Here is a 12,571-nt window from a genome sequence, read left to right as displayed (position 1 = left end):
CCCGGGCCTCTCACCCCGCCACGGCTGGGGCAGGGCCGGCCGGGCAGGCCCGCCCCCCGGCGGGGCCGCGGTCGCCGTCGCGGTGGCTCTGCCCGCAGGCCACGGAGGCGGGGGGCGGCGGCGGAGCTGTCCCGGGCCTGGGTGGAAACGGGGCGGGAGGGCGGCAGCGCTGAGGCGGGCTCGCGTGGGGGCCCCTCGCCCCAGGGGGGGGATGGCAGTGTTGAGGTGGGCTCGCGTGGGGGCCCCTCGCCCCGGGGGGGGATGGCAGTGTTGAGGTGGGCTCGCGTGGGGGCCCCTCGCCCCGGGGGGGATGGCAGTGTTGAGGTGGGCTCGCGTGGGGGCCCCTCGCCCCGGGGGGGGGGCGGCAGTGTTGAGGTGGGCTCGCGTGGGGGCCCCTCGCCCCGGGGGGGGGATGGCAGTGTTGAGGTGGGCTCGCGTGGGGGCCCCTCGCCCCGGGGGGGGGATGGCAGTGTTGAGGTGGGCTCGCGTGGGGGCCCCTCGCCCCGGAGGGGGGATGGCAGTGTTGAGGTGGGCTCGCGTGGGGGCCCCTCGCCCCGGAAGGGAGGGGGCGGCAGTGTTGAGGTGGGCTCGCGTGGGGGCCCCTCGCCCCGGAAGGGAGGGGGCGGCAGTGTTGAGGCGGGTGCGTGTCGGGGCTCTTCGTTTACCACGCCCAGGGACTGACCCATCGCCTCAGCTCTGTGTTTTCCACGCTTGGCTGTGGGGTCTGAGATTTTCCAATTAAAATGAAAAACGCAAAAATGTGCAAGGCCCTTCCCCCCCTCCCCAGTTTTCTCCGAGTTTCTGCCACCTTTTTCACTGCAGCATCGTGATTGAGAGCTGCTCTGACGGAGGCAGGATCGAAGGGTGTGCTTGGGGGTACAAAATGGAGGGCAGGTCCCTGTAAGGGCCTGCTGGCGCTGAGCGGCAAACGGAACCGGGTGCGGGGACCCAGATCCTGAAGCAGGAGCGGGGAGGGGGTTGGAGGTTCACATCGGCAGATGCAGCGCAGGCCGTGGCTCGGAGGGGCCTGGAGGGCACCCTCGGTTGCTGGGAGGAGCCCAGGAGTCATGGCAGGGCCCTGGGGGACACTGGTGTGGGAGCAGACCATGGATGCCAAGCTCTCCCCTCGCAAGCTTCTCCAGGCATTTTGGCCAGCACTATGCAAAAGGTGATGAGAAGGTGCTGAAAGGAGTAGGAAACGTATTAATGAATATAGCTGTTGCTGGGAAAGAAGAGTTTTGAAGTGTTTCCTGAAGGTGGTAGAAGCCTGTATTCACTTGACTTCTGTTGGAAGAGTGCCCTGGCTTGATTCTCTGCCTCAAGTATGTCGTGTCTTAAGCTCCTGTACACTTTCTTCTGGACTTTGAGATCAGCACTGTCTCACAGAGTTAGAGATAAAGAGTTCAGTTTGACATTGGGATCTGATTGGAAGCAACTGAGATGCCTGAACAGAAATTTGGTGTGTGAACAGTAGCCTGAGCTAGGGAACAATTTCAGGATGCTGCACTTTGTGGTCATCTGTGGTTGATATGCCTTCAGGGGAAGACAGAGGAAGCATCTGCTCTTTGCAAATGGTCAGTTACAACACAGGGGATGGGAAGACTTTGTGATACAGATTTATCTAGCATCTGATAGTGTGATGGAATATGAACATCTTCACTGGGAGAGGGAGATTCCCTCTTACGGACTTATTTCAAGCTCTTGTATTTGTGGGAGATTCCAGTAAGCGCTCCACCTTATTCCTTTTTAATGCAAGATATAAACCCTGAAATCATGGTTACATGGTTGGCTACAGTGTCTCAGCGGGGGAGCAGTAACTGGAAATCAGGCAGCAGTAGCTTTTTGAGTAACTTGACTATTGAATTTGACTATTCATTAAGAACAACTCATGCAGAAATAGCCAAAACACAGCGTGGACAAATATTTGTGTAGACAGAGTCAAAAAAATCTGTCGGTTGGACAGTATGTGGGAATAACATAGGAAGAGTGAGGTACTTGCTTGTGAGAAAGAAAGAGGAAGCTATAAATATATTGGTATTCTTGACGAGTGACCTATTCCTTGTGAGGAACAGGTTGATATGGTACAGGAGAAAACAGTATGAAGAGGTTCTGCAAACTTACTGCCTTATGTGTTATGCCTCCTAGTCTTTCCTGCGTGTCTTTTTCTATGTATTTTCCATCTATGCACTCCCAGGTAGCTTCTTGGCCTGCTCCTTGTCTTTCTCCCTGAACCGGTAAAATGGCTGTAGGCCTCAGAATGTGATAAAATCACACAAAAATGGGGATTTTATTTCTCAATCTTCAAAATGACTCTCCTGTGCTTTGACTAAATATCAGAAAGGCTTCGTTTTAAGTTCCTCCTGACAAGCTTGGCTTTGTCAGAATAGGACCTTTAAAATTTACTTTAAAATTGTATCATGCAAAGAACAGTTACATTTTCTGTGGTGGCATTTTGCTTGTAGCATTTATGGATCTGTTATTACCCTTTTCATGGCCTAAGCGGTATGTTGAGGTTTGTCATAATGTACGTTTTTTTCTGTATAAGCTTTGTCCAGAAACTTCTGTTATCTTAGACACTGATTGAACAGTGGGGTATTCTTTAGCTTTCTCATCAATTCTAGTGTCCTCCATTTACTCCAGGGTTTAGAGAATTTCACTCATTTTCCTGTGGAATATTTCTGGAACAGCTGTGAAGAGAGCTGAAAAAAGCAAAATATTCAGAGTGGTGGGCAATATCAGGTAGAACAGAGCTCACCAGAATTTCCTAGCTGTGTCAGGTGAGCAAATCATTGTTGCTTAATTTAAATGTGAAAAATACAACCTTTTTGTTTCCACGATGATAACTTTGTAGGGCTATGGAGATAAAGGGGAGTTCATTTCTGTAGCAAACATCGTAAGGCTCAGGTTCATAATATATTCCAATACGCAGTTCTTCATCTGATCCAGTTTTGTTTTTTATCATTATTTTTCACTTTAGGAAGCAATAGGATGAGAGCTGTACTTGAACACAGATGGTACCATGGCACAGCATTTGCTGCAACTAGCTTGAAGTTATGTTACAGAGTTCATTTTTAACATAAGCTTTAAACCTTTATTTTGCAGAAAAGTCTCACTGAAATGGCATCAGCCCAAATATAGACTTTATGTTTTGAGTGCTACTTGAAATATTTTGTGGTAGCATGTTGAAAAACGAATGGATGCAGGAAAAATAATAATTCTTAAAAGTATATAAAGAATCTGCACTGGAGCATATGTTAGAGGAAGCATAGGTATCTATTGCTTTTTGCTATCTTGTGGAAATATAGGTGAAAACCTTGTGAATTAGGCTGTTGATAATACTGTAGGCAGCATTAATAGTTTTGTGGGAGAAAAACATCAGTCTTTCCGTTCACCTCTTTCCGTTATTTCTGTTTTTGGAGTGAATGGAAGGTCTCCCGCAACAACCTTAATTGCCACTAACCAGAGTTTTTGTTTGCTAACAGCCCCATATGTCAACAGAATCTGCACTCATTCTCCTTTAAGTAGGCTATTTTTGCCAAACACCATTTCCACTTCTCTGGATTTCATAAACAGCTGCCATTTGAAACAGATCCAAGGAATTAGACATTACTCACCTTTGCATATGCTGTTTCTCGAACAGATACTCGCCTGCTGTCTTCTATTCTTATGTTTCCTGCACTTTTTCCCCAGTGAGGAATGTTGTGTTTTGTCTTGCTTATTGCAGTTTTGACCAAAGAATTAGGCTCTTGAAAAGATAAGCTTTGAGCAGTTTCCCTTTTCTTCAGATGCATTTTCTCTGCTGCTTTCCACACAGCTTTTTGTTCGATGACTTGCACTTTCACTATCTCAGACTGTCAGGCATGCTTCTCAACATCTAGAAGCAAAAACTCATTTGCAGAGCTAGACACATTTCCATATAAAAGTATATATATGTATATTTATGTACATTGCTTTTCACTGTATTTTCTTTTTCTATGAGAGGAAGAAGTGAAGGGAAAGAAAAGAAAATGACCGCAGATACCTTTCTTTCCCCCTCCTAAAGCAGCATTTAGTTCTTTCTTCTCTCTCATCTTTTCTCCCGTAGGTATTTAGTTATTCCTCCCTCTGCCTAACCATATCCAATTAAAAGTGGGTGGGTAGCAAGGAAGGGTTATCCACTCGCAACAAGAGGACAACAAGTTTTTTTTTTTTTTTTGGGGGGGGGGGGTGGGGGCGGCGGGTTAGCCTTACACAGGCCAGGAAAGGCAGTCCAGGAAGTCAGTAGGAATAGCTGTCTTAAAAGATGGTGAATCCTGTCAGGAACTGGAAAGCAGAGTGGTGTTTGCTCTCTCGGAGAACCAGGCTGCTGTTAGAAAATAGAGATGTTCTGGCTGACTGTTTTTTCCTGGGAACGGGAAAATGAGGAAAGGCAGCCCGTCAAAGGGCATTTCTCTGGAGACCAGGCGATGATTTTGAAAATCTGTAGCCTATAGGGGGGAAAAAAAAAGAAGAACTGGCAGCTCTGTTGTCTGGTGTCCTGCTGTCAGGAGCTATTTTTCTGAAAGCTGTTTTCTCACAATCCTAACTGTTGTTAATTTGTTATATACTTTTCCATGCTGATTCTCAGGTTACATGATTCTTTTCTATATAGGACAGTCTTTTTGCGCTTCCGAAGGGCTCAGCTCCCAATTAGCAAAAGCAGGACCTTTGGAAGGCTTACTGCCTTTCATCAAACTTTTAGGGAGATGTCCTAGTGAGTTTTTTTTCTTTCTTTGGCCACAGCCTCTGATTTATAAGTCCACCTTTAAGGTTTGCTCATAAAATGAATGGATGAGAAGGTATATATTTCATTCCCCTCTTTTGTTAAGTCTGATTGTGCTTTTGAATCACCTGACACGCTTTCTTTTCAGGACAAACTGCGATACTTTAATGCAGGAAGAATGAAGTTTAGGTTTTTTTTTTCCCCCCTTTTGCTGCAGTGGTCAAAAATGAGTGAGGTTCTGAGTGCGTGTCAGGTGGCAGTGGTAAAAAACATAAATTGTGGTAGGGCTGCTGTTTTCCATCACTGCATGGGAAGTAGTTGAGAGCTATTGGATCTCACATTGCTCTTCTTCATTGAAGCTCTTCTCCTTACAACCTGCTGTCAACTCCTCCCCTGTCTGTCCGTAGCTTAGTTTTATAAAAAATGACACGTTTGGCTGAAGTATCAAAGTACCAGCAAGTCCTGCTTAAATAATCCTGTACCTCACATTAAAATCCTCAAATGGTTTTGGATATGGACTGGTTTAAATATATACATTAAAGGGAGTGAGTGAGTGCCTAACTGCAGGTGTCCCCAAGGATGGTTCCTCAGGTTCTGCTATCTGTTAGTAAAATGCAAAGGTCATTTTCACTGAGATAATTTAAAATGTTTGCAAACATTTAGTCACCAGAATGACAAGTATCCAAGAAGGATGTCAGAACACTCACCAAATAAACGGCACAGAACTGATAAATGTAAGTTAGCACGCTCTTTGAATCTAAAAAGAAGTGATAAAAAATGGCAACTTCTTTCACAGAACTTGTCACCAAATGATCAAAATCCATTAGTATGACTTTTTGCTCCCTACTAGCTTTTCTGAAAAAGAAAGCTACATTGTGTTCTTCCTTGTTTAGAAGTTCCAGAAAGGTATGAAAAACAGTAAGTTTGCACAGGTGTCACTAAAGGCTTAATATACTCTAAAGAAATGTTGTTCCGAATATCTAGTGTATGCGACGGGGAACATCAGAACCTGGCTGTATTTGAAAGGTTGTGATGAATTTCAGTAACCAGTTAACTAGGAGGAGGGTTTAAGAGCCTTAGGTGCTGAGGCTATTATGTGTAAAATGTTGTTCCATATATGGATCTCATTTGGTTCCTCTGATTATAGTGTTTTGAGTGTGTCCGTGACATTTGAGCACCTATATATAAAATGCAAAAGTGTGCAAATTCTTGAACAGCTGAGAACTCATTTTGAAAACAGGCAGCTTAGTATTGCTTCGAGTGTATTTAGTTTCCCATGGAAAAATCAGTTTATTTCTGTGTTGTACCAGAGTTGATTTTACAATATTAAATGCAAACTCAAAAGCTACGTGGAAGAACAAAGTTCAGCACTCTTCAATAAGGTTGATTAATCAGACTATTTTGAGATTCAGCTAAAGAGCGTTTCAGGAATGCTGCTGCAATCCTAAGAACCATGAAGACATTGAAATGAAATATTCCCAGCCATCAGCAGCAACAAGGAGGTTAAACAAAAGTTTTTGAAAACACTCGACTAGATAGAGGCCTGCAAGTGGCATATGCATGGTTATATGTTTTTTTTTTTTTTAAATATATATTCTCATTTTCAACCCATTGCCCAATGCTGAGGTATTTGTATGTCTTCCAAAGATATACTGAAAAAGCATATCACATATGTTTTCTTCTCCGTTTCTCTCTACAGAAAACAAGATGGGTGGTGCTGAAATGGGCATGTTTTGTCCCGGGATGTGTGAAGGTGTGACGGCAACCCGCTCCGCTGAGAGCGCTCACCAGACTTGGGACCTCCAGGGCCGAAAGTATGAGTTCAAGTGAATTTAATACAACGTTGATAAATTAACTGTGCGTCGGCCTTATCCTGGTCTTCTATACAGAACTGAATTACACCCTGAATTACTAAATCCTGAATAATTCTTTTGGCTTATAAATGAAAACAGTTCTTTTCTTTTTGCAAACAATAGACGTTGGGATTTGGGAGCTTGGAACTCTCTTTAGCTTGTATTCATTTCCTTTATGTGTAACTGTTCTTGAGTGAGCAAGATAATACTTAAAAAGCGTTACCAGAAGAGACAGGATGTCTTGAAGCAAACTTGGGCCTAACATCATTCTATTATACCTACTTTGATTTATTTTTGGACTTATTTTTTATTTATTGGAACGTACTAGCTAATGTTATTTTAATGTTGATTGTCAAGAAAAAGGCTCCATAATGTCTTGTCTGAAATCTTTTCTGCCACTTAAATTTCATATCTTCTTGTCTTGTATGCATTTATCCTGACTTAGTTTGTCTGTTATTTTTTAGACAATAAATTATTTATTTTATTTACATTCTTCAGAAATAAATAATAGCTGTTAGAGTTGAAGGCATCAGAAGAAGTGCTAAAGCGAACTCATAATTTGCAAGAGTGTAAGTTACCAGTCCCATAGGGTACAGCCTGAGGATTTCCGGAGGACCTCAAAAATGAAATAGCTTAGCTACAATATAAAATATGCAGACTCTTAACTAACATTTGCTGTTAAAAGGATCAATGAGTAACATATTGAACTTCTATTTTTAAAAGGTAATCCAAGGAATTATTAACCCAGCAAGTTGTGTATTTGACTAATCATTTGAAGTTAAAAGTGGAATGATACAGCACCTCAAAGATTATTATATGAGATGTTCTAAGGAAGTACAATTTCTACAGTAGAAAAATATGTCTCATTAATCTCTTACAGTCATCTGAATATTTCAGTAGAGGTATGGGTGAAGGAGGACTAATTAATTTATTTAGATTTTTACCAGGTTTTTAGTAAAATTTATCACAACAGGCTACTAAAGAAATTCAGGATGTAATTTTACAAGGGAAAGTTAGACCCTTAAATGCGTATTTAAACAACTTTATTCAACTTACAAGCATTAACAGGCATTTCCAACCTTCTTCCCACCTCTTGAAGGTTTCCTTAATGCAGTAGGAACTTACATTTTCCACTGGTAAATCACTCAGTTCCCTTGTTTTTGCTGCTGAGCATGTGCAAAACCATCTTGACAGCTCCAGGCTGCCTAAGCCCCAAAGAAATACACAAAATAAGCATTTTCTTGCAAGTCTCCTCTCAGCTGCCTGTCAACTTCGGTTTTGCATCCCAGCAACCAATTTCGACTCATTTTATTTTATACTGACTACATTTATCACAATTTAGTTTATATTCTTGAGAGGATATTGAAAGAGGCTCTCAGGGCCACAGATTGCTGCTGAAATGTTAGACAACATTTGGCATGAGCAGGAGCAGAAATTAAAAACTGGCATTTTTTTAGCCTGGTTGCCTTTGAAATGAAGTTTATGAGATTGTGTTGTTTATCTCTCTGTACATTCAGCAATTCCCCTTAAAAACTGTGGAACTCAATTTCAACCAATTTGAAAGAGAGTTGAAATCTCAAGATAAAGTTTGTGAAGAACTGCAGCTGTACAGAGGACAAAGAGCATAATTAAATGCTTGCACTGAGGAAAAGGCAGGTGGAAGCTGGCCTTTATATAGCAGTTGAGAGCAACCAGCCAGAGTATGCTCAAGAGATTTTGACTGAGCATAGCATGTGCCCTATATGGAGGATGAGTTACAGAAGAGAACCTGTGGTTATCATGACAAAGCATGTTTTAGGAGACAAAGACCACAATTCCGTGAAAACAATCAATCAAAAACCACTTTACTTGTTTTACTTCCTGCAGAACAACTGGATTTCTCTTGTCCTGCCTCTTCTTCCTTCCCACCCTGAACACCTCTTTTTCTCCCAGAATCTCCAGAGTCTGTTACTATCTTTGCAGTCCCCTTGCTCTCTTGGCTCTCTATCAATTCATATAATAACATAAGGGTTTTGTCTGAATTAGTAATGAGGTCTCAGATATACTCTGTTGGGAGCCAGTAAATGGCTGATTCCTCATCCAGAAAGTTCAGCCAGGCTGTTAGATGTGCTCATGTCAATAGCTGTAACAAAACTAATTGGTGCAGACCCTTTTCCACCCTGACTGGAGAATCTTCTGCTTTAGTGTTTATACTCATCAGATATTTGTGGCTTCTTACTATGCCCCTCTCCTAGCTACCTGACGTTTTAAAGATCCAGTTGTGTGTGGTGGGACTAGTAAATCTAGTTTAAAAGAAGCTAACTGTAATTAAGCAAATGGATTTTTTTTTAACCTATGCATACATTTCAAACCAACCCAACATCACAAAGTTTTTAGAATATTCTTATAAGGTATGGAGGTTTAAGACTATCCGGCGGGATCTTTATTGCTCTATAAAATAACGTGGGAGTTGTGTATTTTACAAATTAATTTAGCTGGAGAAAAAACAAAAGAAGAATTACTTGTCTCACTTTTGTCTCTTGGCTTTCAGGTTCTCCCTGAAGGTGGATAGCTTATCCAGACAGGAAAGTTTCTGTAGATCTTCTGTGGTCAGTTATCTAAATAGGATGCCATTGGGCTGATGTCAAAAGAAAGAATACATACATATGTACATATTGCTGTACTGTGATAAAAGCTGGTCTTCTGCACAACTTCCCAGCTTGTGAAACCTCTCTGTTTCTACATAATAGATAAGCCCCAGGAAGTGTAAAATTAGTAGAAGTGCTTGCAGTGTGGCCAGGTTACAGTTTTACAGTTGTATAAAGGTCAGCAGCAAATTGACATCTACGCTTAGTCCTGTAGGATTAGGTTCTGTTGGGACAAAGCTCTCTGGCAAATGTCTGCATGACTTGCCTGTGGTCTTGCAGAAAACCTGAGGCCAAGGAGGGGACAGAGCTCCCACCCTGTCCCTTGCAAGCCATGGCTCGACTTCCCAAACCAATCTTTCTCTTCATTTCATTTATTTAGGGCACGCTTTGAAAGCCTAAGCCTTGAGGAAAGATTTTTGAAGAAAATACTGCAGGCCTAAGGTCTCACAGGGAAGCCACTCTTTTTTTTTTTTTTTTTTTTTTAACTAACGTCTAGATTCTCTAAGATGTTTTTTATTACCTAACTTGAAAATCAGTTTTATGTGAGAAGAAAGTTAAACTCCTGAAGGAGACTAACAAGTTTATGGATGTTATTATCTCTCAAATAGTTAATGTCTCACTTCTCAGTTAAACATTTATTTTTTTCAAACTTGGCAGGCTTCTGGCTAGGCTAATTAGAGCGTAAGTGGGCTGTGACCAAATGATCTCTATGACATGGTAAGTGGTATGCAAGCAGCAGTAATAGCAGTAGACTAACTTCAGAATGCTGTGCGTTCCTCTGAATTTCACAAACGAATTTGCTGATCAGCTCCAGATTTTACAATGCCATTTTTCTTGTACTTAAAGTGCCACCATAGCTGGTTACAGTTCATGCCTGCAAATACAAAGAAATTGTATGGAGACAGCAATGTACAGGACTTGTTAGGCCATGGATTCAGATGTATGCCAAGACCAAGGTTCAGAGAAGATGATTTGTAGCTGGAATGCAGAAGCAAGAAGCAGAGACTGGGTAAAGTGAATCTGGACTTTTTGCCAACGTGCAGTGATAGCTGGAGGGACAAGATTTGGGGAAAAAATCTAAGCCCCAAAAACCTAGTGTAAAAAATGTTCCACCTGCTGTGAAAATAAAAAGGAGGGATGGGAAAAAAGAAGCCTGAGGCATATGGAGCCTCAGAATTTGGCTGAATTAAAAGAAGTGATTGAAATCACTGCTACAATTGCAATCTCCAGTATAAATTCATAGGTGGTCTAAAAGAAGGGAAAGATTGTGTTGCATTCTGCAGCTGTTGAAAAGGAGGGGCAGATTGTGGGGCAGGGGGTGTCACATGCACATTAGAAAACAAGGTGAAGATTTTCAGGTGTCCAGCTAGGGCTATGATTGGTGCTCAGGCAGGAAGAAATTTTCCAGATATACTGAACTCCATGGAGGATACTTAAATCAACAAGTCAGCGTTGTATATGCTACAGGTATTCAGCACTGAACAACAAGCTGTCCAAGCTATTTGTTTTCTCCATCTCCTACAGCTAGCTGGTGAGGAGGGATACCTGGTTAAGTGTTCAATTTTTGCTGAAACACTTTCAAGCTCTTAGTGCACAGGCACTCAATTTGAAACATCAAACTCGCCCCTCAGAACAGCTAAGCACAAACTCGGGGAAGATTTTTTCCTTCAGATTCTCTGGGAAGAAGCTAAGCTGACATACCTGTACCTCCACTGTAAAACGAGAAACTTTTCCTGGCACATGTGCAGTGTGCCACTCCCAGGAGGGTTTGGGAGTTTGCTGGGCACGTCCTGTCCCCCCACCCCGCTCACACAGTTCCTAGCACCCTTCCAACTTTCACAGAACACTTTATATCATCTCCAACATATTGTCCCTACAAGTAAATGAGACAAAAGAATTTAAAGGATGTTCAGAGGGCTCTTCAAATTTGGGTGCATGCAGCACTGAAGTGCTTTTTCTATGCTTTGGTGCTTTTTCTAGGCTTTTTCTATGCCTTGGTGCTTTGCCACCAACCAAAAAATTCCCACTATACTCTTCCTCCCACAGACCAGGTTGCTGGTGATTTTGGCCTGCTCCTCCCTTCCCCAGTGCTCTGCATGGAGCTTCTTGCTCTGACAAATTCTCCCTTGGCAACACTAGCTCCTGCTGGGATCCTCCCTGTCTGTGGTCATGGCTACTGGGGTGTGCTGTGCTCTGCCCACCTGAGTCAGAAATGCTCAGCAGCTTTGTTGAAAGCATGACAAAGAGCAAGGCAGCAGCTGAACTGTGCTCAGTGATCAGGACTGTCTCCACGGAAAAGGCTGGATGTGAAACTAGCGTGAACACTGCAGACCCTCAGATTATTTAGGTTCTAGGAGCTGCGAACTAGCTCAAGTTTATGACTCCAGCCGGCACTAAAATTAAAACTATTTTCTTCAGAGAAAAAGTGGACTACAAAAATAAATATGTTTTTCTGCCTAAAAATGAGCCTATGTTACATTTGGGGAGTACAAAGAATCTCCAAATTAGGTTACAAAAATATACAGTTTATTATTTTGATTACAGTAGTTCTAGCTGCTGAATATTTTTACAGATCTGAAAATGTTCAAAGGGATTCAGAAATAAAGGAGGCTTTTTTTTTTTTTTTTTTTTTTTTTTGCTCATAAGGCCTTAAAATCTAAATTCTATCTCCATGTCTGCTAGAAATCCTTTATCTGCTTCTTTTTCACTGACTTTTTCCTAGGGAACGAATTGTTTTTCTTGGGATTTTTTTCTTTCATCTTCAATTAGCCTGTTTGAACCATTTTCAGAGAAGGCTGGCTGCCGACTCCACAAAACCATTGCTGCTGCAAAAAGCTGTGTTTGTGAAAAGTGCAGTTATTAGTGGCTGCTTGCTCTGTAACCTATCCATTTTACATGTGTATGGGACATTTTTGCTGGACTAAATGCAGGTGCTCTTTTTGTCACACCTGTTGCATTTTCCTTTGAGCATATGTTCATTAACGTCGAGTGAGCAGCCTCACACGTTTGGCCAGCTGCCTGTAACGCTGAAGGGAAAGTCTTTTATCAGGTTGAGGGACATTAACATGTATGTTTTTCTTGTAGATATGAAAATGGCAGGTTTCTGCATATGTTTGTTTCTTCCCATGTTGTTTTTATGATGAATTAAGTTAAGGTTTGATTTGTTATCAGTGTGGTGATCTCAGTCTCACCATACCCCTTGCTGCTGCAAGAAAGGTACCGGAGAACCTTGATACTCCTCGGAACAGTAATCTGCACTCATTTTACACACACACAAAAATCACTGCGTAGGATATAGGAGTAGTCCTTGGGGCATGGAGGAGAACCAGGACTCCTCACTCTCAGGTGAC

The 12,571-nt window shown here is 42.4% G+C and overlaps 1 long non-coding RNA gene across 1 annotated transcript; it reads left to right on the top strand.

The window, feature by feature from the left end:
• Positions 1 to 425: 425 nt before the first annotated feature.
• LOC138066062 (uncharacterized) lies at positions 426 to 7,082 on the top strand. Its single transcript, XR_011139261.1, has 3 exons — positions 426 to 477; positions 583 to 5,475; positions 6,441 to 7,082. It is a non-coding gene; the product is annotated as an uncharacterized lncRNA (long non-coding RNA).
• The last annotated feature ends 5,489 nt before the right edge of the window (positions 7,083 to 12,571 follow it).

Source organism: Struthio camelus, chromosome 2 (assembly GCF_040807025.1).
Source record: "Struthio camelus isolate bStrCam1 chromosome 2, bStrCam1.hap1, whole genome shotgun sequence".
Lineage (NCBI taxonomy): Eukaryota > Metazoa > Chordata > Aves > Struthioniformes > Struthionidae > Struthio > Struthio camelus.
This window is presented reverse-complemented; position numbering and strand designations above follow the sequence as displayed.